The 26,700-nt window shown below is 49.6% G+C and overlaps 1 long non-coding RNA gene across 1 annotated transcript; it reads left to right on the top strand.

Moving 5' to 3' along the window:
• The first annotated feature begins 1 nt into the window (after position 1).
• Positions 2–7,022, top strand: LOC140701063 (uncharacterized). The gene is made up of 2 exons (XR_012079828.1): positions 2–136; positions 2,444–7,022. It is a non-coding gene; the product is annotated as an uncharacterized lncRNA (long non-coding RNA).
• Positions 7,023–26,700: the final 19,678 nt, after the last annotated feature.

Genomic DNA, 26,700 nt, shown 5'->3' with positions numbered 1-26,700 from the left:
AGGGACCGCCGGGAGAACCAGAGGGGCCCTCTTCTTCCTGACACGTCCCTTCCTTCCTTTTCCTTTCCAGGAAAAAAAAAAAAGACCCTTTGCTGTATCACTGTGTGGAAAACACCTACGGAACTGAAAGAGACAGGTATTTACCTGATGAGCGGAGGGATCGCTGATTGGCAGGAAACCTGCCGACTTTCGGTTGCTAGGTATGCAGACAGGCATTTATCTACCAACGATGGAGGAGAGTTTGGGTTTGCTGGGTTTATTTAGATCATTTGGGGAGAAATAAAATGCTCAGCAGAGCAGGGTCCCCCACCCCTACCCCCACCCCACCCACCCAGTGCAGAATTCAGGATCAGGGGAAGATTTCACTAGATGCCAACAGACACAGTGCTTCAGCATTTATAAGCTGTAACCTCTTCATGTGTAGATAATACATACTTTACAGATTATCCAGCTGTTAACATTTTATAATCCGTCCATAACCTCGAGTTTAAAATCTGGTTTTATAGCTCGACATGAAAACCGGTCCCAAACCATTGATGTTCTTTTAGGTCCTATAAACCGAAGCAATTCTGTTTCTGTTTTAGATGGGTTCTCTGGCTTTCAGTGCAGGAAAAAAAATCTATTGTGTTGATGTCCCAAAGGAATGGTTCTGCCTTGTCTTAGGTAGGAGTCTGTTTGCTTTTCACCCCAGACCCTGGTTTTCAGATCTTGGTTATAAAATTTTTGGAGTCAATCATTTCTCAGTGTGGGGGAACACGTAAAGAAAAACCATAGAAAATGTCGTTTTGCCTGTCCTTTGACTTCCGTTTTATAGATTTAGGACTGAGACATGTATGTTCAGAACATGACACTTGGGAATCTTATGCATAAGAAGTATCTTGTGCCAAGATGATTTTTGAAAAGTGGTTTACTTACATGTATGTTTCCTGTTATTTTAGATGAAGCTTTCATTTCAGAAAGGGTTACCAAATGCCATGATAGTTTGAATGATCAACTCAATTGGTTCCTAGAATGCTGTTAGGGTCTAATGATTATATAGTATCCTCTGTGAAATGCACTTAAGCGCATTTAAGCAAGAGACCAGGGCTTCCACTAGGAGAGAATTCATGGTATCAGGAAGATGAGACATTTTCCAGTGCAGCTGCACACACGTAAAAGACATACACACTTCTGGATAACTCTCATTTTCCGGAGAGATTCCCTAAGTAGTGAACTGATTGTACATGCTTTTTAAATTTGTTCTCTGTTTTGCAAAGGAAAGAACCAGGCAAGTTAAGTATGTGAAAACCTACTTTAGCAATCTGAAGGAAGGAACGAACAGACGTCAAAGGAATACAAATCTGAGGCCATAGCACAAAGCAGGTTGTTTTCCATTTCAAATCTGCAGTGATTCCATTAGAAGAGGTGGTAGAGATTTGCTGAATGTCTTTATTATTCAGATGACTGGCTTTTATTGCATCATGTCAGATCTTTAATGTTATTTCAAAGTAGTGCTTTGATATTTAATTGCCTTGGGTCTATAGATGAGGTCCTGTAGGCAGACAGCCTTCAGCACTTGGAGTCTACCACTAGGAATTCATCCAGCAGCCCACACACTTCATGTGCTCACGCACGCAGCTGTGCACAGCTAACAGACAAAGGCGTTCACTGTGAACTTGGAGATATTTTAGGAATCAGTTCTGTCTGGAGAAGGGGATTTAAATTGGATTCAACACCCATAGTACAAGGTAGACTCAAAATATGGTCATTTCCCCGTAGTGAATGGGAAGACCGTAAATGTTATTCTAGCTGTAAAACAAAAGATCTTTATTTTCTTCTGGTTCATCTTCTTGCAAGGGTTACATTCTTCTCCGCATGAATCCATGACAGAGTTATATTAGTTCATCTGTTCAGTTGCACAGGGAAGGGAGGAGGACCCGAAGGACTGATGAGAATATTGTCATAGGAAAGGCAACCTATTTATCTATTTTGTAAGCCCTGGAACAAACTATTCTTGCCTTCACAGTTTGAGACTTATTTCTGCATTTACACCACTGTGCTGTTTTCTTTTTATAAGTAAAGAAAATGTCAGCCACGTCTACCTTAATTTCCCCTTGCCTGTCACTTAACCAGTTACACAAGGTTTAAAATACTTTCTTCTCATTCTTTTTGCCATATATTTTCTGTGTTTTTTCGCTCTCTCTCTCTCTAAGAATTACACCTGCACCTGTCAAATGAAGCATTCAGACAATAAATTAAATGGCCTCAATTGCTTGATGGGAACTCAGGACCAGTGCAGGAAGGTGTGTCTTAACCTTTTCCAACCACAGACAAGGGACGTAGTTGCCTTTTTGTGCTAAGGGCTACTTTCTCTCATTCATGGAGATTTTTCTAGAATTTTAATAGATTTACATTCCAATTAATGTGTTCTCTAATTTGGCCATATTTGCTGATTTTTTTTAAGGAAAGCGTTGGATACGGCCTATCTATGATTCTGAGATACTTGTTGATTAAGTCGCTGTAGTCAAAGAGCTGGCCAGATTATATGGGAAAAGGTCCACTCGGTTGTTGTTGGCCCTGAGTTCATCAGTCAGCGTAATGGCTTTGCACAGAGACAGCCTGACTTCAATACCTGCGCTCCCCGGACGGTGTTACTCTGCTTCAGTACTGATGCTTTTGTATTTCCGCTAGCACCAGCGAGGAGAAACTGCTGACGGCCTTCTGCATAGTCACAGGAGGAAACAGACTTTCATGATCTCTCCCAATAACTACAACAGAATAGAGAACCACTAAGGGCTTCCTTTAGATCCGCTTCCCACAGATTATCTGCCTACTTAAATGCAAAGTGTGCGATGTGGTAGGAAAGTGATGACTTACCGAGTTCGAAGGGTTTATTCATTAATCTCAGAAGTAGTGTTCAGGGATTTGCACTGACATGATTCTTCACATGACCTTTCACCTACACAAAAAGTAAATCATCAAAAGGAAAGTTACCAAAGTAAAGAGACGGTCTCAGATACCAAGATGTCTTTGGCTGAGCTTTTCTGAGTTCTCGCTGTTTACGTCTTGGTCAGACTAATTTCCGGCAACTTTTTACCGTGAACTTTGTACGAAGAGATTGGTTAGGGTAGCTTTCTGTCCTTGCCCTTGGCCTCTGCCGTGTTTGTGCGGTGCCCTCAGGTGGCAGTCCGGGGCTGCTGCTCCTGGTGTTTGTCTGTTTTCACATCCGTACCGTGGAACTCAGTCCCCGCTTGTAGTCACTGTAGGTTTCTCTCCTGAATTAGAACTATGTGGACGTGGCCCCTGTGCTTGGCGTCTACTGAGCATGTCCCTGGACAGTCACAGAGACTTAGCTCCCCTTATGATTGTTAAGAAGTTAACCCAAGGATTTTAGACCCTTAAACAGAAGGAAAAAGCATCACCATTGTGTGTATTTAGCACCACTGAGGGCGGCCCATTAGAAGGACCTGGATGAGGGTGAAGGTAGAGCTCAGGGGTAGAGCATGGGCTTAGCAGGCACGAGGTCCTGGGTTCCATCCCCAGCACCTCCACTGAAAAAGATAAAAAATAGAAGGACCTGGATGAAACAAGGAGAGAAACCCAAATACCACCGCCCGATCCCATTTCCCTCCCCCGATGCAGGCAGACAGGGAACACACGGCACAGGTCTCATTTATTCTTCTTCAGGAGTTTTCAGTTCTCTGTGCACAAGTACTTAGAAAGCAGTGGGGACCCTGAGGCCAGTACGGCAGCCGGAGTCTCGTTCGGGGAAGCGCGAGGCCAGCACTTCCTTTCTGAGAGGAGGCGGCTGTAATGTTGTCGGGTGGTGTGGGCGTGCGGCCCCTCCCCCAGGGCAGGGATTGATCCTGCAACCCTGTCCTGCCCTAGAGAGCCTCTGATGACTCATGGCTGTCCTGGAGCCTTCTCACAGCCTTCTCACTGTGATGACCATTGAAAGGAGACTGTTTGTTGCAACAATAGCCACTTACAAGGAATGTTATCTCCCTACAGATGATGTTTCAAAGGAGAGATTCAGAGTGGGAGTTTCATGATTATGGAAAGGAACTCCTTTTCAAACCGAAAAACAAAAGATTAAAACAGCCACAAAGCCCCAGCACTGGAACTGGGCACATTTTATGACTGATACTTGCTTTAACTCAATGCACCACGTATTCAGGGGCATAGACTGTACCTAGGGCTTCACAAAACCCCGTTCCGTTAGGAGCCCCCACGTAACTGCGCTGGAATCAGAGATTCTTTGTAGTCATTACAAACCCCTTTATTTTACTTTACCTCCTTTTATTTTGTATTTTTTGCTCGTAGTTTGTGGGCTGGAGCAGAGTAGCGTGAGATCGGACAGGGGTAGTGTCGAATAGGTCACGCGAAGTCCTCTAAAAATAATCATTGTAACAAGGCTGACCGTGTGCTGGGTGCTTGCTCTTGCCAACCTCTCCCAGGAGCTTTGCAGGTACTTAGTGCTCTCAGCAGCCATGTGGGCAAGGCGACGCTATGTCCCTAACAGGGCACACGGACTTCATCCTTTGTTCCTAGTCTATTCCATCCGTCTGTCCGTCTGTCTGTCTATCCACCCAGTCTCTGGGACAGGGATATATATACACTCTTGAGTGACTTACAGTAATACCAGAGCTGATACCAATACTGCTTAATCTCATCACCAGCTCACTCTCAGTAGGGAAAGAGCTAACGCATGCCTCACGCAGCCGAGGGCTGACGCGCCCATCCCTGGGGGAAGGCTGCCCCTGCCTACCCTTCGGAGACAAACATCTGCCTCTCTTTGGAGGAATCCTCGCCTTCGTGGGATTGACTTCAGCAGTGTGGATGGAAATCTCTTCCGTTGTCATGGCGATGCTCCTTCCCTGATGGGGTTTCAGTCATTCTGAGCACGTTTTGTTTTCCCACCTTACGCCCAGTCTAGGCTGGTTCTGGGTGTCCTGTGTTGTCTGTTTGAATAGTAGGGAGCAGCGTGACCCCTCCCCTTGACACAATTCCACACTGCAGGGGAAGCTCCTGTCTCTGGTCTTGAATCCTGGCTTAGGTGTTCTGATTCGTTAATTCCTTCAACTAATATTTACTGAGCACCTCTAAGTCAGTCGCTGTGAATTTGAATATTTTATATTTAGTTAAAAGAACGGAGCATAAACTTTGTGTTCAAGCCGGGATGATGCTCTGTGTTCTCTGTTATAGTCCTGTTCACGGGAACCAGGCGAGGTGGGTAGCACTCTAGTCTACAGAGGAAGAAAATGAGGAAAAGGAAAATTTTTGTCCTAAGTCACTCATTTAATAAGCAGAGGACAGAATATGAACCAGAAATCTAGCTCTCTGGCTCATGCTTCAATTATAAATCTCTTTTAGCCGTGTGAGTCAGCTTTTATGCGACTTATTTTTGGGAAGAAACTGATAAAGGTTCTGAACGGCGAGAGCCAAATCAGATTTGTATGATTGTGGACACCACTAAAATTTCGACCGTTTTAGTTAAAAGTGAACGTGGCTTTTTGAAAAAATTACTTGCTGGCTGTTGTACACACAAGTCTTAAAGGTAGATCTCAGAGCTACAGGGTTTGTTTTCTCACCTGGCAAGTCAAAATTTGGGGCCATGTTCACCAGTTAGGTTAGAGTTAGTTACACGCTAGCAGGTCTGCATGCAGATGTTATAATCTGATGACTGCTTTGTCAATAATGAAACAACCAAAGCAGTTTCAGCAGTGAATCTGGCAGAGTTTCCTTCCACTCTGTTATTTGGATGCCACTCTCTGTATTTAAGGAAAATCACTTTGCAATTGCATCGCACAATTAACGAGGTTATTTTGTTCATATATGGGCTGCCTACACTTGGTAAAATGCTTTTTTGATGAGATGCAGTGAAAGAAGTCAGTAACAGGTGGTCCTTCCACCAAATTGTAAACTGGGATAATTTTTGTCAATATCCAGTAATTGAGTAGAGTAAATTTCTGCACTATGTGAGGAAATACATTTTTTAATAAAATACAACCGAGGTCACTGGTTATTGGAGGCATAATAAACGTCTCAGACACCTTCCTGGGTCGTTTAGTAAACTAAAGCAGGAAATGCTACGAATACCTGGTCATGTTGCACAGGGGCCTCGAGTTGACACAGAGGAGATGCTCGCTGTCGTGTCGTGAGATGAAATGGACCGGGAGGCCGGAGGAGGCTGTGAGCCTTCTCGGACAACTACATCTCAATGCTTACCCCCCCACACACACTGACTTCTGAGTAAAGGCAGAGGAGCTCTAACATTTTGATCGCTTCCAGGATAAGTTTAACTGAACTTAGAGGATCTGATGGTGGTATTTTTTTATCAGGAATATCAGGGAAAATGGCTCAGATGTTATAGACAAAGTGAGTTCCTGTCCTTTCTTCATGGGCTGCAGCTGCCTGCCCGGCTCGTTGCTAACTTCTGGTTTTGCCCAGATTATTTATATGAAATATCTCAGTGTCATACAGGGAAATGCAGGTTGTTTGGGAATAAAGACAAGGAAAACCCAGATGAGAAGCTCTGTTTCTGTAACTAGTTTTCCTGCAAGTTGGCGTGTCCCTGAGGACGGGCTGTGGGCTGCGTTATTTTTGTGCACAGGAGGGAAGCTGTTAGTAGGGTGATAGATATTATTTTTGTAATAGAATGTTAAACGCCCCCAAACATCACAAATTGTCCCTAGAACTACTCTATGTTTTTAAAACTTGTTTTAAAAAAAAGGGTTCTAAATAGCAATAGGGTCTTTTCTCCTTTCTCCACTCCGATGGTTTAATGGGATAAATGAACCAATGTTTATATTTTTAAACCTGTAAATATTTTATTTTGGGTATTTTGTATATTTGTTGAGATACTTCCATTGGGTGCATACGGACCATCATGCATGTTTTTGATAGTCACTCTTTTCATGAATGTGAGAGGCTTGGACTAATAGCACTTTCCTTGTTTCATTCAAACATCTTAAAATGAACATACAGCACTGCCATTTTAAATGTTGTGTTTAATTCAGTCAATAAATTTTGTTGATCCTTTACATTGAACGTGAATTCTGTGGGTGGTTATTTTTCTGGGATAAATTTTATTTCCAGCCTCTTCAATTTTTAGAATTTATACTAATGATAATGATGATGATGTAATAATAATTGTGTGTGGTGTTGTGTGTGTGGGGGGTGTGTATGTGGTATGTGGTGTGTGTATGTGATGTGATGTGTGTGTGATATGATTGTGTACGGTGCGTGTGGTGGTATGTATGTGTGTGGCGTGGTGTCTGTGTGGTGTTGCGTGGTGTGGTGTGGTGTGTGTGGTGAATGTGGGATGTGTGTGTATGTGTGTGTGTGTGTGTGGTAGAAAGACCAGTGGGAGACCCATATTTCTCGCACACTTTATGAACAACTGAAAAGTTATTGTTTGGCTGGAGCAGTCGCCTTTTGAAAGGCTTACTCGTTATTGTAACTCTGGTCTGATTTCCGAGCCCTTCTGCTCAGAACATCTCCATCCGTTATAACCCTCCGTGAGCCCAGCTGACCTGCTGAGGCTGCTAGTGAGCAGTGACTTGGAGTCTTTCTAGAGAACTGTTTTCTGGTTTTATTTCGTTTTGTTTTGGGGAGTATGTTTTCACTTCATATGTCTCATAGTTCAAATCGGTAGTATTTTTGAAGCTTAATGTGAAGAATAATGAGGTTGTGCCATTTTCTGTTTGAAAAATAAGAACTGAAGTCTGCCTGAGTTGTTTGGAATCCACTTCCCTGAAGACGGGCTTGTTCACACCGCAGTTACTTACATTTCTCTTAACTAGCAAGAAAACTTCTATTTGTCTGTAGAACTTGATGCGTAACTTCCAAAGGGAGACCTGACCGGCCCCGAGACTGGCTCAGCACCCGCGCACCAGCAGAGCCACAAGCCGTGCGGCGAGCAGTTCACAAAAGCCGCGCTCCCTCTCTGCCAGCCTGCGGTCTTCCCTCCTCTTCCCTGCTGTTCCTGGAGGTAACGCAGAAGGAGGAGCAGAAGCCAGAGACACCAGAACTTACCTCAGTTCTCTGAGGTGGTGAAGTGTGGTGAAAAGAGCCCAAGTTTGGGAACCGGGCAGAAGCTGGGTCTGAGCTCTGGTTTGGGCACGTACCAGCTCCAAATCCAGGCAGCTCCCTGAGCTCCTATGAGCCGCAGTTTCCTGCTCTAGAAAGGACCGTGAGATTTAATTAATAGAGCAGTTGTACCATTATTAACCTTCAGAAAGCTAGGTGTCTGAGACATAGTATTTTTTTGTATATGTTAACTGAGCTCCTTTTGTTTAAAAAAGGGGGCATTTACAAAAATTAAAACTTCGTGGGTTGGAGTTGAAATATTCTTGGACAGAGAACTTGCTTTGATGGAAGGTGAAGATAAATGTGGACTTTGAGATTGGTGAAGAGTGGTGACATGTGCTTAGGACTGGAACTGGTCTGAAGTGTGTTATTCTGACACACTGCTCTGGAATTCAGGGCCTACAGGTGGTTGGGAGAGACTCGTCTTCGTGGAGGAAGTCCAGGGGAGAGGCTAGCTGAGTTGGTTGCGGAGTTGGCAGCCACAGGAGCAATGATAGTGACCATCTTGACACGATGGGGCCAAATCAGAATGGAGTTACTCCCCTAGACTCCAGCCAACAGGCTGTAAGACACAGCACAACCCTAGCTGAAGGCAGGGAGCTGGGTGGTTTAGCACAGTGCAGAGAAATGGCTGGTGCATTTAACCTGAAACAAAAAGTAACTGTCTGGGCTTGAGAGATGGAAAATAGTTTAAGCGACAGAGCAATTTCTTCTCCCATTTCCAGCAGTGGATGAGCAGGGCGTACGCTCTGAACTGGCCTCAGCTCCTGATTGCCTCTGTCAGAGTGGGCATCGCCCTGCCCTGCGACGTGAGGTTCTGGAGCTGAATGAGGACACTGCTCCATCCTCATGGCTCTCGAATGCAGAACAGGCTCATCTAGTGCTCCAGCAATGCGCCGTCAATTCTGACACTGAGGGAGCTGCTGGCCCTGCTGGACGTGATGGGTGGACGTCAGTCTCCAGTGTGGGCATCACAGGGGAGTTTTAAGGACATACACAGTCTTTCCCTCTTATGCTGTTTGCACCATGCGGGGAATTTGAAGCTGAATGTTTAGAGTCCCGGCGAAGCAACTGTGAACCAAAGATGAGTGAAAGGACGCCTCTCGGAAGGTGCAGTTCAGTGTCCCCCACCCGACCACAGAGAACAGAGCCCTGGAGAGCCGCCCGGGGCCCTCCGCTCCGCCCGGGCCTGTGCCCGCGGACTCCTGCACACCCTGGGACAGATCGGCATTTGAGACCACAGGGGGTGGCGTGACACGTGGTGGGGTGAGGACGGGGTGTCCCTGAGAAGGAAGGGGTGCACGGGAGAACACCAAGCCGCAGACAGAGCCTGTTCCCCTGGTGAATCCCAGGAAGCAGCAGCAAAGGGCGCCTTGCGTTCCATCAGGGAGGGGGGCCTAGGCTTCTAGGTTTGTAATTTGAGAGGTTAGTTTCCTTCTCAGCTCTTGAGGTCTGTATACACCCCATGCCCTGGGTGAAGGCGGCCTTTAGAAGGTGACTGAGCAGCCTTGGTGATGATTCTAACGCCAGAAGCAGCCTCTGTTCTCGCTTTGCTGTTCCGTGGACGGAGGCACCATTGAGAGGACTCTTGTCCTTGTGGGCAGCTCAGGGACGGCTCTTGCCAGGTGCTCATGTGATCCTGGGCCCAACGTCACATTCTCATTGCGTCTTTCCATCCGATGAAAAAGTCACATCCACTATTTGTGATAGTAAGTGGGTTCACGCCTTTGGTTCAGTTCAACGAATATCTGGTACTCACCGTGTTGGGCTCCGTGCTCGGCGTGGTGGGCGTGGGTGAAATATAACACCTGCCCCTCTGCCGAGGTCCCGTGAACTTCTCGATAAACTCCCTGTGCAAATCTGTGTCTTGGTGTCATTTCCTGGGGAACCTCAACCTAAGATATTATCATTTCCATTTTCCAGTGAAAAAGCGAAGCTTTGGGATCTTAAGTGTTTCTGGCAACAGAAGGTTAGATAGAGTTAAAACTTTCTTTCTTATACAGAATACATAATGCCTGACAAAATTCACCTTTCTTTCAGCGCGTAGCTGAGCCATCAGGGAAGGGAGGCCGGGAGTCCCCAGGTGTAACTGCCGACGCCTGGAAGACAGGAGCGTCGATGAATGGGCTGGACCACGCGGGAGATGCTTAAATCCGCAGTCAGAGCTGCAGGACTGTTTTGTAGACCTTCTCTGGTGATTAAAGGTCAAGCAGGCCCAAAATCTGTACGGAGAAAGCTTTGAGCAACACATTTGGACACATACATAACCCTGGACCAAACGATTGGAGAATCCACATTCTTTTCAAGTACAGATGAATCCCTGACTGCATCTTAGGCCATGAACTAAGTCTCCACACATTTCAAACCATCAGCTCCATGCAGAACATGTTCTCTTCCTACAATCCAACTATGCTAGAAATTAGCAGGAGAAAGATAACCAAAACCATTGCATGCATTTGGAGATTGTTTTAAACGAACCTTTCAGTGACGTCCGGATCGAAGAAATGTGTATAAATACTAGAAACAATTAAAAGTACATAATTATGAAAACATTGTATGTTAAAACATGAAATAGGGCTAATGGTTCCTTAGAGAGAATTTACAGCCAAATGCTTAGATTAGAGGAAAAAAGACTGAAGATTAATGAGTTGAGAATCCATTTTAGTCAATTATAAGAAATTAGAAAAAGAGTAACAATAAACCCACAGAAAGTATAAGTCAGGAGTAATGAGATGGAAACCAGAGATACTCCAAAGTGGACTAAGAAAGATTAACATTGGTATTTTTGAAAAATATGCAGTAATATTTATTTTTTTAATTTCTTTTTTTGGTGTTTTTTTGTTTTGTTTTGTTTTGTTTTGTCTTTTATCTTTTCCCTGAACAGTGGCACTGGGGATTGAACCCGGGGCCTCGAGCATGCCAAGCACATGCTCCACCACTGACCTATGTCTCCCACCCCTAGTCCAGTAATATTTATTAAGGAAAAATAGAGAAACCACAAGGTCCTACTGCAGAGCACAGGGAACTATGTTTAATATGTTGTAGTAACGTATAATGAAAAAGATATGAAAAAGAATATATATAATGTGTGTATAACTGAATCACTGTGCTGTACATCAACAGTAAATCAACTATACTTCAATTTAAAAAAAGCAAAATATAGAGACATACAAGAAACCTTCAGAATGGGAAGATGGTCCAGCTACAGCTGCAGCAGAGATCAAAAGATAAAGGATGCTGTAAAAGTTATGCCAATAAGTTTTAAAATTTAGACAAAATATACAAATTCCAAAAATAAAAACTGCCAAAAGTGACTTGACATAAGAAACAGATAACCCAGGGAGTCGTGAACCCACAGGGACATTGAATTGGCAGTTAAAACCCTCCCTCTTTTTCCAAACAAAGCAAAACATTAAACCAAATGGCAGAACGATGTTCCACCAAACGTCTTGTCATCGGGTGACTTAGTCTAACGCCATCTCTTTCTTGGAAGGAGGGCAACATTCCTCAGGCATCGTCTGAAATTGGCAGGAGAGGGGACTACAGCCATCTCTCTACCGTGGAATTCAACGTCTCTGTACAAGCTGTTAGGAAACCGGAACCTAGTAGTCCGTGGAAGCAATCCTCACCGTGACCACACTGCGTCTGTGCCGGGAATGCAGATATGGTTCACCCACGGAAAGCCTGTTAATCCCATCCACACGATATTCAGTGGCTTGTAGTAGCCCGTAATGAAAAAGATGATGCATATATAAATATATATGTATAACTGGATCACTGAAAATAACGCGGCATTGTAAATCAACGATCCTTCAATTTTAAAAAGGGAGAAAAAAATCAAATGCCCATTAAGATTTTTTTTAAAGTGCTGTCCTTTTTTGCTTGTTGGTTTGTAAATTATGAAATATGCCAAACTTACAGAAAGTAATAAACACGCAAGTTCCCACCATTCCAATGAAAAAACTAGTCACCACCCTGCGGGACGAAGGAGCGGCAGGCGGCGCCCCTCAGGGCTGCGGGCTCGCCTGCCCGAGGCCGTCTCTGGCGCCTTAACGGTTCTAGGATCCGGACACCCGCCTCCTGCTATGCGTCTGGAACAGCCACGCTCCTCAGGACAGTGGGTTTCTTCAAGCTGTAAGCAATTTGTCTAGTAACATTCTTTTACGCAATTGCCCATATTTCAGCCAACCTAAGACGCTGGAGATCTACCACCCCCTCTACATTATGAAGGCAGGAGAACGCTGGCCGCTGTGAGACACCGCTGACTGGAGGGCGCACCGCGTGTCAGAGACGCTAACACGTGTGTCTCAGAGCGCGTGAAACGCTGACGTGTTTGTCAGAGGCTTTAATGATAACATTCTCCCTCTTCACTTAACCAGGGAAATAAAGATTTATGTGGGAAAGATAGGCAGTTATCAAAACGTGGGTCCGCAGGTACCACACGTCACACTGAGAGAAGAGCAGACCCTGCAGACACAGCCAAGGGCTCGGACTGTGGGGACCCTGCGTGCCTTTTGTACAGACCTGCACACGGAGACAAAGTCACACGTACGCGGGAATTATCTTCCAAGCTCCTCCAGTTGAAGGAGATGAAGGCTGGCACGCTTGCCACCTCTGCTTCTCGTCTGTCTCTGCCCAGCAGCCCCCAAGGCTGGCAGGCAGGAGCAGGGCGGTGACCTGAAGAGGCCTTCCTCTGTCGGCGCTAGCACCTCCGTGTCTCCCAGAAGGCACCACTTTCTTGTAGATCTGTGTCTCAGGCTTACTTCCAGATGGTGGTGTGTTTCTGACAAGTGTCTGAATCCTTCTTCCGCCCCGAGGACCTCACTTCAGAAGACTCCTGCCACGTCTTGTTCTCTCCCTCTTGCACAGACACACCGGGCTGGATGCGGGACCGCACTCACCAGTACGTGCCCAGCCAGTGGGGGTCGGGAAATTTCTTCTGCATGGTGAGCCCGCCCACTGGCAAGTCCAAGCCCACCATTGTGTTCCAGAGAGAACTGATCTTCCGACAGTCATAACCCTCCATCTGTAGGTTCTCGAAGGGCAGTAAGAGGCGAAATCCTACTTGGCCCCATCCTTTCCAATGTTCTGAGTGCCCCCTTCCACGGACTTGCACCTTTTAATTGATCACTTCTTTTCAGACCATGCATTTTGGTTTAAATCTTTCCTTCTTTCTACCATCTTTGCTCTTTCTTCTGTGAGTAATCTTTCCTACTGCTCGCCCAGAATTGTCTTCCCAACAACTCATTTGTTCTCCTTTAGGGGAAAATTTGTATCATATCTGCTTTGTCTGGGAAGCTGGTCCTGAGAGCTGTGCGCTGATAAGCCAGTGTGCTCGGGGATTACTGTGCAATGAAGAATTTTTCTGCCCTTTGTTTCTGCTCCCCGGGAGATAACCTCTAAGCCTTTGGACTTTTCTGGGTGATAGGAATGTCTTTGTTGTTCATGGGGTGGGGGCGTCTCTCAACTACACCTGAGTTTATGCTAATGAGGTGGCCCAGGATGGGGCTGGTCACCCAGAAAGATCAGCCATGTGCTTAGAGGGTTGGGGCTCTGAGCCACGTGGCTTTTGAGCAGTGAGCAGCTGAATCTGAGTTCGGTAGCAGCAGGGCCTGGAGTGGCTGGCCAGCACCCTAAGTTGGGGGGTCTTTTGAGAGTCGCTTAGGCAGGAGATGGGGGTCCTCACATTATCCCGTGGTACCCACAGGCCTGAGGACAGACGAGAAGACCTGGGACTCCCTGTAGTGCTGGAAAGGGCAGGCGAGGTGACCCAGAGTCTGGACACCAAGCTCCACCACCTGCTGCCCACATGATGGACCAAGGATGGAGCCTGCGCAGAGTTTGTGCTGGGAAGGGGCGGGGAGCAGGGCCCCAAGCCCGGGACGCAGCCAGGCTTGGGTGTGGGCGGCGGGGTGGGCAGGGCCTCTGTCTGTCCCCCACCTAACGGGCTCCTGTCCTTTCTGGCTGAGGGCGCTTTCAGCAGAGGGACAGTCCTCCGCATGAGAGTGTCCCCGTGGCGGACTCACTTGTGTCAGAAAGCCCCACTGGGCTCCAAACCCACTTGCTTTCATTACAAGTACTTCCACCAGAAAAGGAAAGTCAGGGCCCTCAGAAGCTTTAAACCTCATTTCAACTGTTATAAATGTTTGAAAGGTTTGCAAAGTGGTTCTCAATTTTTTATCACCCCTTTGCGTGAGCACGTTCTCGCCTTGATGGCGGCTGTCACGAGTTAGAAAAGCAGCCTGGAGTCAGGCCAGGCTGAAACCCTGAGAGACACAAGCTACGTCCAGGAGAGCAGACTTCTCAGCCAAGTGCTCCGGGAGAGTTTATGGGGAAGTTTTACAGAAAGTCAGCATTCATATTCTCCCTGACACTCCCTCGCTTACTTTTCTTGACATAATTATATGATGTAACATGGAGAAAATGTTTGGGTTTTTTTTAGCCAAGTCCCATGTTATTGTCCCCAGATCCCTTGTCTTCAACCCACAGAGCTGCATACACTGTCCTTTCCTGTGAGGGTCGTGAGAGGAAAAGCTCGAGGTCCAGCTCTTCTCAGTCAGGCGGTCCCCTGACTCAGCTGAGATTCACTCACGTTTTAAGGAAACTCAAGATGTGGTCCATGGAGTGGGGAGGGTGTAGCTCGGTGGTAGAGCGTGTGCCTAGCATATACGAGGTCCTGGGTTCCATCCCCAGCACCTCCATTTAAATAAATAAAAACCTATTTACCTCTCCCAGAAAGACAATTAAAAAAAGACATGGCCCGTAGTTTCAGTGACCCCCGGTTGCATATCAGAAAAAAGTCACTTTCTATCACTCTGTCCCCTCCCGCCCCAGCTGGAGGAGAGTACCAGCAGCCGCTGGGCGGCGGGGAACGCAGCAAACGCGCGGGTCTAACTCATCTTCAGTGTGAAAACTCAGGGAGCAGAGCCGCTGTGTTACGTTACACACATGGGACACAAGGGACAGTGGGGGGGCCTGGGCCTCTGAGTTTAGGTGCCGTCCTTCAGATGGCGGCAAATCTGATTAAACCAGGAAGTGGTTTCCGGGGAAGCGCCCCCTCCTGACCGGCGGGGGCTCTGAGGCTTACGTTCGCCAGGAAGCCGCCCCTCCCTGAGCCCGGGCGCAGGCCCGGGCCCTGAGCATCTCCATCTGCATTTCCTGGCCGCGTGGGCTTCTGTCTCTATATGCCCCCGCCCGTGTGTCCTCCTGGGTCTCCCCTCCCCGGAGGGGCCAGGCCCGGGGCTCCTGCACGGGTGTTTCCCTCATAGAAATCGTGGGCGGCTATTGAAACACTCTCCCCACCTGCGCCGCCTGCGCGGTTAAGTAGGAGAAAACAGCCAGGGCGTCACAGGTGCCGGCGAGCCCTGCCAGGGCCCGGCGCGTCTGCAGGCTGCTGGGTGCGGCTGCCCACAGCAGCCCTGCCCGCAGCCTCCGAAGCTCCGGAGCCGAGCTGCCTCCCCGGCTGGCCCGCAGGGCCTGGGCAGGGGGACAAAGTGCCCCCACCCCGGGCTGGAGGCGGGACAGACCATGGTGAGACAGGTGCCCTGGGCTCCCGTGGTGTGGGGCGGTGGGGAGACCACAGAACCACGAGTTGGCCTGGCTCTCCTCTTCCGTAGAGGCTGCTCCTCTGTGATCACCCATCTTCCAGGATGCTAGGAGTCCCTGCTTCCCCTCTCTCTGCAGAGAGCCCCACCTGAGACCGAGGGAGCAGGCTGACCCCTCCAGAGGCCGAGATTTTCTGCACGGGGTTCGTAGGAGGAGGGGAGGGGAGGGGCTGTGAGGACAGGTGGACACACGTGGGTGTCAGAAACAGCCTGATGTGAAAGTAACAGCTGTGAGCAGAGAAAGGAAACCAAAAGGGAGAATTAGTGCATGGCCCGCCCCTCCGGGCGGATAAAACTGCTGAGAAGCATGGGGGTCCGTGGTCCTGGACCTGCGGACACTGGGGGAAAGGTGTTGGAGGAACCTGGGATGTTTGCAGCGTGTCCTTGGCTTTAGCGGGTGAAGCTGTGATTTTGCCTCCTGAGGACATAATTTCGGGAAGCTGCACCCCAGGAAGGGCTGTGGGCCCCCTCTGTCCAGTTTCCTGGCAGTTTTTGCTTCATCTGCTCTGCCTTCCTGCCTCTCTGCTCACCTGCACCTCCAATGCAGCAAATATGGCTCGTCTGATGGCAGAGAGCATGTCCTGAGAACTGGTGAGTGATGGTAGACTTCCCCTTTTGTACTAGTTCATAAAAGAGAAAATGGATGCAGTCAGCCGAGCGCCACGTCCAGTACACAGTAAGTGCCCAATAAATGTTAGCTATTATCTGTTGTATCTTCTGTGCCTGTGGGAGGTGACATGGGTGAATTAACAGTAATTAATCATCTGCCTGGAGATCCAGAACCCAGTGAGGCAGAGATTTCAAGCACGTGCTCTCATTTTTACAACGACCCTGTGAGCTGGGTGAATAGGAGTTTTTGGAACCAGAATCTCAGAACTTTTCAGCTAAGGGGCCTTGGAGGTGCTGAACTCCAACCCCGTCACTTATAAACGAGGAAACTGAGGTCCAAGGAGAAGAAACGTGGTGAGGGGGCGACAGAGCTGAGGGCAGGTCCCTGTCTGGTTCTTTTCTGGTGATGGATGGGATGGAGAAGGGCCAGGCTGGGGGTGAGAAGCCAGTTTTCAGACTTGTGCTATAAACTCAACTGAGATGCCCACACTTCCTGAAAGGGGCCTTATTAATTAAGGCAAGTGCAGAGGAGAAGGGAAAGACGCAGCAATTTGGGAGACAGTAATACTACTTGGTGACCAGCTGGATCTGAAAGGAGACACAGAGACCACAGATGGCTCAGAAGTTTCTAATTTGGTAAAAAGATAGATGGTGATTAATTGAAATAGGGAATATCGAATAAAAAGCAAATGTTGAAAATGAGTGTAACTTGAGGTCTGTTGAGTTGTGATGTTTTCAGGACTTGGAGATAAAAATGCCCTTTAAAGACGGGAAACTTCAGGTGTGGAGAGAGTAATTAGTAACGCTGTGGACACCAGCAGGTGGCACTGGCACAGCTGATGTTTTCCTCTGTCCCAGGAGCACGTGCTAAGAAGCGGGTTTTAAGGTGAAGGTGGTCACCCACTCGGACCTGCGTCCCTCTGTCCCAGCAGACTGACTGCCACAGGGGAGGAGAAAATATAACACACACAGAACTGCTCCGGTCTTGCTCGCTTGAAACTAAGACTGAACCTTTGAACCTTAAGTGAGATAAACAATGAATTGACTATCTCAGTAGGAGATCTCAAGGATTAAGAGTTCTGATCTCGGGGAAGCAGTAATAAATACGTATATTTAAAATATTCCCTTTTGTGGGCAAAAGCACCAGTGCCCACCCTTTAGATAAAGTGAGCTGGATTACCCGCCAGTGAGTGGTCCCACTTCCAGCAGAGGACCGGGAGGGGGTGAGTCTTTTCAGGATGCTGTTTGCTGCTGCCTTAGATGAGGAAGAAAAAGACAGTGCCCCCTTCCGTCTCAAAAGGCCCTGTCAGTCGGACCGTCTCTTTTGGTGACTTGAAATCTGGATGCAAATAATCAAAGTAAGATTCATCCCAGAGAAGAGGACCCTCAGTCAAGGCAGTGCTGGGAATGACAAGTGTAGTTGAGGTTGTCCAGACGGAATGTGGAACAGGAGGCAGGAGACGGAATTCTGGCGTGACAGATGGTTCTCGAATTAGCCTTCCCAGCATCTCTGTCCCTCCTTTGGGTAACAACATCCCGTTTCCTTGGGGGTGCCCCTCCACACCCACCCGTCAGTCCAACCTGTTGGTGCAGAGACGGCCACGTTCTGGGCCTGAGGCAGGGTATGCCACCCAGACGTGCTCATCAGAGCACTGCCACCCCTGGGCATATGAGGGGTTCAGGAGGAGCAGCTGACTCCCTGGTCCCCATGAGACATCGCCCTCGGTCTTCTGCTAAAGCTGCTTGGGAAAGGGCCCCCCTTGTCTGCTGGGGTTGTGGAGCTGGGGGGGACCCACAAGGAGACAGCCTCACTGCTGTGGGGAGACCCTGCCCGGGGGACACACCGGGGAAGCAGGGCGGAGCGGTGAGCAAATCCTGACGCCCAAGCTCACAGACACTGTGTGACCAAGCTGGCTCTGTTTCTCAGCTTCTTGACGGAGCCGCTGAATCCCCACTCCTACGCAAGGTGATTGCAGTAGTGATCTGACACTTGTGACCAAGAAGAAGGTCCTGACTGAGGCCCTTGGGAACATTAATATTTAACACACGCTTCTCGGCTTACCTCCGGATGCCGCGTGGACACGCATGGGGCGCGGCAGTGGCTCGATGGGCTAACACGCCCTGGCCAGCTGTTTCTATAGCAGAGTTGAAAAGTGGGACAGGACTTTTCCCCATCAAACTTGAACTCTGGGTGGGACTCAGGTTCTGCCAGTGGGGTGAGCTGTGAGAGACCTTGATGAGAAAGCGGTCACCTCCCGTGGCCGCGTGGACCTCCTGTGAGTTGATCCGGGACAGAGTGACCTGGGGCGAGTGGAGCAGGGTGCAGGGCAGCCACCCCTCCTGGCGCGGTGCCTGCAGGAGCTGGTAGAGATGCTGCACCCGCAGCTTGGTGGCGGCTTTATGTCTGGAAGCCGGCTCCCTGGCAGGGGCGGAGCAGTTCTGGTGCGTGGCTTGGGGTTTCAGAAGTGTCACCCTCCCACCCCTTGTGTGAACTCTCTGTCCTCTTAGGAAAGCCCTTCCTGATTCAACTAGCTGGCGGAGGCTCTTCAGTTTGTTACTAAAACCTTGACCGATGCTGTGCAAAGCACACGTTTCTAGGGAAACAAACCAGAGGCTTTGTCAAATTTTCAATAGGTTTTGTAATCCAAAAAAGGCTGTGGGCTTAAAGGAGGGAGAGCGCGGGAGGCAGCGCTGGGAAGGGGCGCTGGGAGGGCTGCGCTGAGGAGGGTAAGTCAGCAGACTTGACCATCCCACGGAGAGAGACGTCGGAATCAGGTCACTGCACGTGGCCATTTCAGGAAGGTGGAGGCAGGGTCCTCGCTGCGGTAGGCTGGGGGGTGAAAGGCTGATGAAAAAGGACAGGAGTACAGGATGTTTTTGAAGCAAACACGGGGAGTGAAGGAAAGAGAAAGGGTGAGAGATTGATCTTCAGGAAGAAAAGAAGTTGCTTCCCTTTCTTCCCTCCTCCCTCCCTCCTTTTTCTCCCTCCCTTCCCCCACCTCTCCCTCCCTCCCTCCCTTCTACTTGTTCACATGCTGAAGGTAAGGAGCCAGTGGAGCAGGGGAGACTGGAGACACCAGGAAGAGGGAGTGATGGGTAAGCCCGTCCCAGGCAGTCGGAGGAGCAGAGGTGGTCGGGATCAGGGAGTGCTCCAACGATGATGGCAGTGGACAGGGGTGAGAGGGCACAGGGACGTGTGGATGGTGTCCCCTCTCCTTCTCTGCCTCTCCTGCTGGCAGTGCGCCGGAGGCAATGGGGTGTGTGTGGAGCTGAGTGAGGAGCTGCAAGGGCTGCTTTGGGGAACAGAGAGGGCCCTGGGTCGGTCAGGCTTGTGCAACAAGAAGGGCAGTGAACCCTGCTCAAATGGACTTGAGCAGAAAGGGAAGCCCCTGGCGGTGGCATGCAGGGAGGGCTGCCCCCAGGAGTTCCCACAAGGCCGTCAGAACCTCCCTCCGTCAGGTCAGTTCTCGGAGCTGCTGACCGGCCCTGCCATCTTCTTGGGATCAAGTATCTGGAGACAGGAGAGGGCCCCACCCTCCTGCATAGACCTGGATCTTCAGCTCATCCTGGGACCGGTCACCGTGCGGGGGTTTGAATGGTTCTGATTGGCCAGCCCCAGGCCATGTGACCATCTCTGACCCAATCATCGTGCCTGGGGGATTTCAAATGATGAAAAGCCAGGTGTGGGTCACCTGTCCCAGCCCTGAAGGCTGCTGGAACCACGCTGGGACCACATCCCCCAGAGAGGGAGGAAGATGAGGTGGACGGAGGGAAGACAGACAACAGGTGTGAATGACAGGCGCTGCTTTAGCACAAACAGGGCTCCTGTGTTCTCAGCAAAGGGAGCCGGGAGCCTTCTGCCGCGGCCAGGGCCGGAGTGTGGGAGGGATGGCAGATGACCAGCGTCTGAGACAGCCCGGGGGGACCGAGAAGAAGAGACTGAATCTGAATTAAGGGCTGTGCGGAGGGCCCGTAGATGAGAGAGCAGTTGTGAGACTTTTTAGTCGCTGAGCAGCACTCGGTAGCCAGCCCTGGAGTTTGAGGCGAGAGAGCAGAGAAGCTGGGAGGGATGTACCCCCTGCAGGCGGTTCTGTTAAGACGTGTGCACCCTGCTCGGGTCCTGGGGGCGTGGGGGTGGCTCTCTGCCCTGGCGCTTTCCATTTGGTTTCCAGTAGGTGAATAACAAGAGGGAACCTGAGGCTGAACAGCACAGGCTTTATTCAGTGGCCAAAGAATGGAGGAGCAGCAGCCGAGTTCACAGATCAACTTCTTGCCTGTCTCAGGAGAGGGATTCAATTTTAGAGCCACGCGGGGGAGGAGTGAGGCTAATGGCCGGGAGGCACGTGCGTCCGTCTACCTGGGAGGGGGCAGGGCTTTCTCGAGGGACTGGGGTGCCACCCCCTCTTTATCCTGTTTTGGCCCATAACGTCCAGTCCTGGCCGCTGGTGGGTGTGTCATTTAACATGCTAATGTAGTGGCATCAACGTGTAATGAGACTCAGGGTCTGTTGGAAGCCAGATTGCTCACCATCTTGGTCCTATCTGGTTCCATCTGGTTTTTCCCTTTGCATGTGTGTGTATATTTTCCTCTCTTATCTCTGGACCCTTTTACTTAAAGATGTATGTTTACTCCTGCTCAAGGTGGGCGGGGGGGCGGGGTTGGCAGATTTTGAGCAAGGACATTGCTGCTAAAGATGGGAGCTGATGGGTTTTGAGCGAAAACCTGGGGCAGCTCTGGCACAGCTCTAGCCAGGATGTAAAGTGCTCTTTATCAGTCGACTGATCCGTGGGAAATTCCCAACCTGCCCTTGGAGGCATTCGTTTGGGGCACACGCAGACCACAGACAAATTCCTGTGCCGGCACGTTTACTCCTGGGAACAGCGGAGCAGTGTGCTTTGCACTGGTCCCCAGACAAGGAGCAACAAGGGCTGGTAAGTTGTATCCTTCCTAGGTTTGATCGCATGTGACTGTTAATCACATGTAACTCAGGCAGTACTTAAAATAGCTGGGCCACCAGTGAATTGGTATGTAATTTGCACAAATCCTGCTTTCAGTTTTAATTGTATGTTGCTCTCCTCAGGGTATTTTTAATAGCAGCAATAATGTTTCTTGACTCCTCATCCCCTCTCTGCCCCCAGTCTCAATGTTTCTCATTCATTCTCTACAGTAACCAAGTCTTCTCCCTCAAAGATCTTCAGCTGAGTCAAGAAACATTGTGTCTGGTGGGAAAATGAGACAGGGAGGTTTCCAGTAATCCCTGTGGGACAGCTTTGAGAACGTGATGTCGGAGCATAGGGGTGGAGCTGAGCATGTGTCACGGGAAGAGCAAGAGAATAGTATTTTATCTACTTCACACAAATATGTGTGTGTTTCCTGATTAGTATGGTAGGTTGCACCATGTCTTGTAACAACTTCTAAGATTTCTTTGCCTCTAGCCCTGGTCCTCTGTGCCAGTTCTATGCGACTGCTAGAACAACCTCCCTAGGGCACAGCGCTGACAAGACTGCCCTCTGCTCGAACGCTGATTCACGCATGGAGAACCACGCTCAGAACCCCAGGCACGGTGTTCTAGATCCTTCAGGCTGTCCTCAGACTTCCTTTTCGTCATGTTTGATACTTAAACACAAAAGATGTCAATACACAGAAAAGTTCAGGGAAAAACGTAACAAACCTCAAAGTGCCACCAAGATTAGGCTGTAAGTCCGTTTGTCTTTGTTTGAAGAGAGTCTCACAGGTGCAGTGGGAATTCCTGGCTGCCCCACGTCCCCGCGCGGAGCCCAGGCAGTGTCCCTGCCGCTGCCTTCCTCTCTGCCCTGGTGGGGCTCCCTCTCCTGAGGCCGATCTGTCCTTCCCAACGCACGGGGTGGCATGCGTTCTGCGTTCTAATCTCTCCTGGCGTAAGTCTTTTTCCTCAGCTTGGTCATCTCAGCTACTCTGTGTGGTGCACGCGCACACTTCCCAGAAGCATTTGTGGAGCGCAGCATAAATGAATCGATGAATAAACAGATTATTTCAGCAAGACTGCAAGACTAGACAGGGAGGATGAGCTGATCGAATTATCTGGACCCATTACAGAATACTGCCTCAAAGCTAATTTTTGTCGAGCTAATGTTTTCATAAACAGTGTTGTTTATAACTTCACAACTTTGGCACTTTCTGCTAGGGAACCAAGCTCAACCCCATCCTATATAACCATCGCAAAGGTTAAAGGTTAGAGTGTCCTGCTTCCTTGCCTTGATCAGACTATTAGTAAATCAAACGCAGGGAAATCACGAGCTGTGGTTGGAGGCGGAAACGACGGAACCCACTGTGACTAACAGAGCTTAAAGAAACTCACACCATTAGTCAGTGGACCCTTCTCTTTGAAAGAAGAAATAATAAAAAGTTCAGGCTTGTGAATGCCTTAATCTGCCTGCAGAAGATTGTATGTAAATCACATGCAAATTAACCCACTGTGCTGACAGTGACTAAAAGCAGTCACCCACGGACGTGGGGTGTAACTAGTTCTTTAATAGCATTTTGGGATCTAAGCCATCCCTTTGGCCTTGAATGAACAGGACTTTTAAGTGTCTTGCCCCGATGAACCTTCTGTTCTGTGCTGGAGTCTTTTCCCAGCTCCATATAACAAGGTCTTCTGATGTTCCGCCACGTCATTTCACGATCAATGTCCAATTTTTTTTCTTTCGTGATTATGGAAGCTGTCTGTCCTATAATGTGGAAGGGACTTTAAATGCTTGCTTTTTTTCCTCTGACCTACTGCTTCGGTTTCATTTTACACACAGATGGGTTTGGCAGTTTTTAATGACTTGGCAGGGCGAAACAGTTTCTGGGGAAAACCTTTTTTTTTTAAAGGAAAAACCAGTCAAACCAGACATTTTTTGATCCCCACTGACCTAACTATAGTCCTGGCAGTTGCTGTCATTTTCTGGTTTAATGAACAATGAAGTTAAAAGAAAAAAGAATGTAAAGACCCTGTTTACATGATTTTAACCCGCCCGCCTCCATGTTGGTTTATCTTAGTGTGGTTCTGTCTCAGGCTTTTACGAGCTGCACGAGGTGTGGATAAATCGACCCACTGGGAGGAGGGAGAGCGTTTGAAGGTCACCGAGTCTCCGCGTGCTGGCTGCCTTGCTTCAGTTACCAGCTGAACCTTGCGCTACACTCTAGAAAAATTCACTTCTTTATCTGTTGCCCAAACAACCCTCCAGGAAGATTCAAAATGCAAGAGAAATCATCTGAGATCTTCCTCTCCTGATAACAATTTTTGCTTTCCTTTCAGAGAAATTGTCCATGAGTGCACTTTTTGCATAGTTGCCTCCAATAACATTTTTTCCCCACTTAATAAAAAAAAATGCCATTTTGTAACTGAACAGGGCCCTGTGGGGCCTTCCCAGGACAGACCCGTCCCCCACGTCCTCGGCCGCAGCCCCTCTGAAGCACCTGGATCATAGGATCTCATACAGATTTCCTGGGTTCTTCAGATGCTAAAAACCACACCAAGTGGAAGACAACAACCGCTGGATGAGCACGAGCATGGAGCCCCCAGACCTGCTGGCACCTAAGGATTGACCACCATCTACCACTCAAAATTGTGCACAGCCAATCACATATCCTGGGGCGCCCCTCCCTCAGCAGGCCTTTCAAAATGCTCAGCTGAAACCCTTCTGGGCGTTTGGGGTTTTTCGGGCATGAGCCACGCGCGTTCCCCTCGCTCAGCCCTGCAGGAAACCTGTCTCTGCTCTGAACTCCCATGTTTCGATGTTTTTTGGCCTCACTGTGAGGAGGGCACAGGAACTTGTGTTCAGAAGCAGTTTTATGTGCAAGCGCACGCCTTCCGGACACAAGGTCTATCTCAGGGCCTGCCGCCTCAGCGCGTCAGCATCGCGGGCTGGGTGGTTCCTTGCTGTAGGGCTTGTCCTGCACGTTGCATCACGTTTAGAAGCATCCCTGCTCTCACCCACCAGGTTCCAGTAACACCCCCAGCTCCCCAGTTCTGACAGCCAGAAACATCTCCAGACACTGCTCAATGTCCCCTGAGGGTGGGGGACTTAGCAGAATTGCCCCAGTTGAAGACTGCTGGTCTTTTTTTCTTTTTATCTTATTAGAGGAAAACACGGGATGATGAGAATGAAATCCCGTGGTCCAGGCAGGAAGAAAGGCACATGGTCCAGGGCGACGGCAGCAGCCTCTGAGGATGGCTTACTGGCTGACCTGTGCAATAAAGCCTCATACCCGGTGGGTATGGAGACCCCAAACCAGGAACAAGTAGGCACTCTGTTGGCGATGTGCGTTGTGCCAGGCACTGGACATTGACCTTGGTTTTTTGAGAGGTAATATTATCCATGTTTTACAGACGGGAAACTGAGTCTCGGAGACGTTAAGTAGCCAGCAGGTGGGGGACCCAAGATGCTGGTGCCGAGCAGGAGGATATACAGCTCACATCCCACCTCATATCACTGCTCCAGTCCAGGCCTGCTGGCGGGAACGGCACAGCGGGCGTCAGCTGCCTGCCCGCCAGAGGGAAGGGGGGCTGGCGAGGTGGTGGGCGCTCTGCCCTCCCCGGAAACCCTGCCTTTGGCTGCACTGTTCAAAGGCGGCCGAGGGTCTCATCCTCCTGCTCACTCGCTGTCAGGACTGATGGAGGCAGTCGATCTGGACACCTGCAGGACGCTCATTAAAGTGCTCCTGCCCCAGGGCAGGACGGGACAGGAGACCAATGGTCTGATTGAGCCCTGCCTGTGTCTTCCTTCCCTGAGTCGGAGAGCCCCAGAGAGAGCGCTGGGCCAGGGCTCCGGGGCTTCAGGCCCACCCCAGCTGCGGGCCAGGCAGAGGGATGCTGACTGTGGCCCCGTCCTTTGCAGGGTCGGGTACAGAGCTGACGGTGGGGCAGGACTGCTCAGGGCAGCACTGAGATCTTCAGAATCTGCATCGTGGGGAGAGGAGGAGACATGTGAGCCGGATGGCTGTCAAGGGAAACTTCTGAGTTATCAAGCGGGGGAATTTCATTGTTTCTCCTGTGCTTTGGGTGCTGGGTCCTCTCTACCGGATCCTCATCAAAGCTGGAATAAAGCCCACTTTACATGTTGTTGCACCACGCGGTTGGGCCGCGCTGGGAAATGGGCCTGATGCGTGCTCCGCTGTGGGTGGGGAACGGGGCGTACGCAGAGGCTGACCAGGCGGGGCTGGCACATCCAGTTGTTGTGGTGGCTGTAGGTGAGCCGTCAGGACAGAACCACGAGGGTCTGCCTGCACACCCCACACTCCACGCTCACTAGCGCCCAACCTCGTCACAGCCTTATGTGCTTGGTGGTGACTTCTGCCATTTTCCAGTTACAGGAGCTGAAGCCCAGGGAGGTTATGCAACTTTCCTAAAATGGTGCAGGTAGTAAGTAGCAGAGCAGAGATTGGAAACCATCTGCGACCGGGCTGCAAGCCAGGGCTCTTTGCTGCCCCGCCATGCTCCCTGCCGAGGAGGAGGGCAGGACTGGAGAATTCCTCGGTTTTCCCTTTTCTTCATGGGCAGAGGGGTCGTGACCGTCTTTTGATGTGGAGAAATGAGGGTCCTTCCAGGGGGTCCACACCACCCAAGCCCTATAGGCCTGACACTATGGGAGGCAGGGCAGACCCCGGGGAGAGACAGTCACTTCCATCAGCCTGTCCTATGCCAGCCTGCAGCCACTCTGTCCTGGAGACCAGGCAAACACATGATTGCACTCAGACCTTGTTCATCTCCCAGTGGATGTGACTCCTTAGAAGACGAAAGAGCAGAGCTCAGAGGTTGCTACATCAGTTCCTTCAGGTGAAGTCTGTTTGGGGGCTACCATGTTAGCAAGCCCATCCATTTGGCCAGTCGTGCTCTGGCTGACTATGCGCTGGTGTGCAAAGGGCGATACCCAGCCCCTGGCTTTGTTCCCTGTGAGCTCCTAGTTGCACATAATCAGACACCAACCATCAGTACCAAGGACAGCGAACAAGGATGCTGTAACGCCTGAGAGCCCAGATGCCAGTTCTGTCCTGTTCAGTTACTGTTTGTAAGTTTGTAGGACATCCCAGTGAAGCAAAGAAGCAGCAAAGGCCCTTCCCAAGCTGGGTTTGGGGACCCAAGATCTTTGGGGAAGCAGAGTAGCCCCCAGGGCCAGGCCAGGACCCAGTGGACCAGAATCAAATCCGAGAAGCCAAGAGCAAGGATCAGGTGCACGCCTGTTGGGTGCTGGGGAGGTTAGGAACGCTCAGAACCCCGGAACACCATCACAGCCTCGAGGGAGGGGGAGCCCTGTGCTCCCCAGAAGGAAACACACAGAGAAGACAAGTTGGCATCTCTGACTTCAGGACGGGGGGAGCTTTTGTGTTCATTCATGTATGTGTATTTGAAGACTCTGCAGATATTAGGAGACTGTGTGTGGATATGGTCTTTGAT

This window comes from Vicugna pacos, chromosome 14, assembly GCF_048564905.1.
Source record: "Vicugna pacos chromosome 14, VicPac4, whole genome shotgun sequence".
Lineage (NCBI taxonomy): Eukaryota > Metazoa > Chordata > Mammalia > Artiodactyla > Camelidae > Vicugna > Vicugna pacos.
This window is presented reverse-complemented; position numbering and strand designations above follow the sequence as displayed.